The sequence below is a fragment of the Contarinia nasturtii genome, unplaced genomic scaffold, assembly GCF_009176525.2.
Source record: "Contarinia nasturtii isolate CC-2019 unplaced genomic scaffold, AAFC_CNas_1.1 Cnas_scaffold_1957, whole genome shotgun sequence".
NCBI classification, from domain to species: domain Eukaryota; kingdom Metazoa; phylum Arthropoda; class Insecta; order Diptera; family Cecidomyiidae; genus Contarinia; species Contarinia nasturtii.
The window spans coordinates 1-3,735 of record NW_022199287.1 but is presented as its reverse complement, the minus strand read 5'-3'; the positions used below and the strand labels follow the sequence as shown (position 1 = coordinate 3,735).

Sequence of the window (3,735 nt, the reverse complement as noted above, 5' to 3'; positions counted from 1 at the left end):
ACTCCACATGTTCCAATGCCAACACGGCCATTTACATTATCCGGTGAAGCGAAAATGCTTTTTGATTTTATTTGTCCCGATTTTTTCGTATTTTTCGTTGTAAAATTGAGCCATTTATTTTTATCTTGTTCACGTTCTTCTTCCAACACTTTGAATCGTTGCTGTTTCTTTGCCTTCTTTTTCTTCAAGTATTCTTTATTGTTTGGTCGAAGTCGTCTGCAAATTAAAAACAAAAAAAAAACAAATAATCAATAAATGAAATATATAAAAAAATGTTTTCTAAAATTTGTTGTTCGATGCTTACTTATTTGACGGGAATACTTCGTTTCGTACAACGCGTTCTTTCAATTCGGCTAGTGTGGTCGTGCTGCGATTTTGATATGCTTCAAACACAACATTGACCTCACCACTTTCGCTAATGCCTTCGATTGTTGCATCGTAAAAATTACCGTCTTCGGTCCATTTGGCTTGGCATTTATCGCCGATCTTCCATTGTGGTCTAGCTTTTGTACTTTGTTCGGCTGCTAATAATGCCGCCTCAATTTCATCATAATCATCACATAAACCAGCAGCTGCTGCCGTTGCACCCGATGATGTTATTGATGATGATGACTCTCCAATGTCATCGAACGATTTTTTAGCGGCATACGATTTGTTTGATTCGACATACGATGTCTTTTTTTTGCTCTTCAAGTTGGGTTTTGATCAGGTCCCGAGTCAATTCAATCACTTCTACTAAATCCTCCTTCAATTTTAACAATTCACTGTTATCGGGATCTGTTAGCAGGGCAGCCTCCACCTAAACGGAAACAAAAATCAAATGTTAATTCAGTTCGAATTGTAAACAAAAAACACAACAAATTATAAATAACACAGAAAAATAGAGCCAAAATGTTCGGCTTTTCTGAAATGATTTATTTCTGTTTTTCTTTTGCTTACCTGCTGCAATTGCAATTTATAATTTTGTAAATCGTCGGCCATAATAACTTTACCACACTTGAACTTCTTTAGCTCACAAAATTAAAATAAATTAAGACAAATATTCGCTTGAACACAATATTATCATAAAACCTTTCTTGTCGACAGTTCGATAGAGAATGACATATTATAGACAACCAACAACATATATACAACAGTTTTTAGTTTGACATTTGTAATTACTAATTAGTCGTGTCAACGACACCAAAGATGAATTCAATCGTTCCACAGAACATCGATGCTATCAGAAACATGATAATGGAAGATCGTCATGTGACATACCGTGAGATTGAAGCTTGTCTGGGCATTAGTAGGACCAGCATACATACATAGGTCGACTGTATGGGTCGACTGTATGGGTCAGCAGTCGACTGTATGGGTCTTCCAAAGTGAAGATAACCCAACGAAAGCTGTTCGAGCAAGAAGCACTTCGAAGCAAATGATCGCCGGTTTTTTCGCGATAAGTGGACATGTAGCAACCGTTCCACTAGAGGATCGTAGGACGGTCAATTATGATTGGTACACTACCATTTGTGCCATGCTCAAAGTGTTTGGTGAATTGAGAAAAAACGATCGCCGTCGCAGAATAATTCTTCATCATGATAATGCGAGCTCTCACACATCTCATCAAACAACTGAATATTTGACCACTCAAAAGATCGAATTGATGGGTCATCCGCCGTACAGTCCTGATTTGGCCCCCAATGATTTCATTTTGTTCCCGTACGTGAAGAATAAACTGCGTGGTCAACGATTTTCAACGCCCGAAGAAGCAGTTGATGCGTTCAAAACACACGTTTTGGAGGTGTCTCACGCGGAATGAAAATACTTTTATGGCAAATGGTTCAAGCGAATGCAAAAGTGTATCGATCATCGTGAAAAAATAAATAAACCATAAAAAATAAAAAAAATATCGTTGAATTTTATTTTGGCTAGTTGACCGGAAAATTGAAGTGCCCCAAAATTTTACCCTCAAACAAAATTTTAAAAAATGAGCATTATTAAGTACATTTTTGGTACAATTAGTCAAATCTAGTCCCAAGTTTCGAATTTCACATGACCGGACATAGATCTAAATAAACGTTACGAGCCAACATCAGCCGTACGTAATGATGAGCAGCCGATCCGAACCAAAGATGGTCGGAGAACGGTCGGTATATGAATGATTTCGTCATCGCATGTTTTTTTGGAGTTCGGTATTGGTTGGATACTCGGTGGTGTTATCAAAAAAATGAAACATTTGTTTTCTCTTTTTTTTCAAAAATTTGAATGGATTTTCGTTATTTTTATTCTCATTTTTATAATTCGTCATTTTTTCGCATTTCATTCGTTTATTAATAATATTTAATATTTATATCATTTTAAATTTCTATTCAAACACATATCCACGTATTGGTGTTTTTTTGTGTTTTCTTTACAGCTGAAATATTAAAAGCATCTGAGGAATTTTAAATGTTATTATTAATATACTTAATCCAATAATCTCAGTCTTTAAAAAAAAAAAATCTAAAAAGCGAATGACTCTGCGAATATTTGCATCTTGCACCTAGATTTTCACTTTCAATAAATTCTGAAATTTTTCTATTTTACAGCCGAAACAGAAAACCCAACTAACAATAAAATGAAATCTTATCGATTCAACATCCTTTTAAATTTCAACATTTAATATAGAAGTGAAATCGAAAAATTTCGCACTACTTGTTTATTACTTTCATTCTCTATACACTAAAGATTAGTTCAGAAATTCCCAGGTTTCAGATTTTTTTTTTTCTTTTTTCTTTTTTTCACAAGTCAAATTGACCTATCTAACGCTTTTTTGCATTTTTTTTTATTTAATAAAGTCTGTAATTAATTTCAAACATTTAAAAATAAATTCATAATTATAAGCGTTACAATTCGGTATAAATTTTAAAATAGGGAAATGTGAAATTGAATTTATGCACTGTGTAACAACATGGACGGAATGTTAAAGTTTACCTTTACATTAAATCTTTTTGGATTACTTTGGTAACAAAAATTCCAAATAATTAACATTTAACCCATTTTGTTACAGACTATCTGAGTGTATTCATGTGTGTGTGTGTGTGATAATGTGTTTGCTTTGTTGTGCCGATAGTCCTAATTATTAAGGATTGTGATCTGAAACCAAACCATTCCGCGAAACTCTTAAACTGCATCAATCGTTATTTAATAGTTTAAAAGCGTTTCAAACGAAATCATTTTTATAGCTATTTCTACCATTTTATTCATATTTCTACTTTAATAACAGAGAAATTCGTTAGAAGAAAATGGGCCACACATACTTTAATGTTAAATGGACTAATTTTCAATGGAAAAGCCGTATTTCCTAATTATCTCAGAACAAAGGTGAATCCCTTTTCGGTTCGTAGAATAATTAGTGTGATGATATAATTACCGTCCACTTTTATAATGTTAGTTAAACGCTTTCATTTTCTTATTAAGATACAAACTGAAAATTTCAGTTTTACAGGTATAAAAACACTGTAATGTGTGGTCAAAGTTCGAAGCGACCCAAAAGGTGTTGATGCAATCATTTAAAAATCAAAATATATGTCAACAAAGTCAAATCTCATTTCTATTTTCATTTTTATTATCATCTTTTTTTGTTACTTAAACTCTGAACAGAACTGTGCATATGTGGATACAATGATGAGAATTATGTTACGATTTGAATGTGGCGCGCTAAAAATTGGTGCTGAGACTATAGTTTATAGTTTACAAAATATGTTCTTGAAT

The 3,735-nt window shown here is 33.1% G+C and overlaps 1 pseudogene; it reads right to left on the bottom strand.

Annotated features, from left to right (window-relative positions):
* Positions 1–5: 5 nt before the first annotated feature.
* LOC116347507 lies at positions 6–1,076 on the bottom strand (annotated as a pseudogene).
* Positions 1,077–3,735: the final 2,659 nt, after the last annotated feature.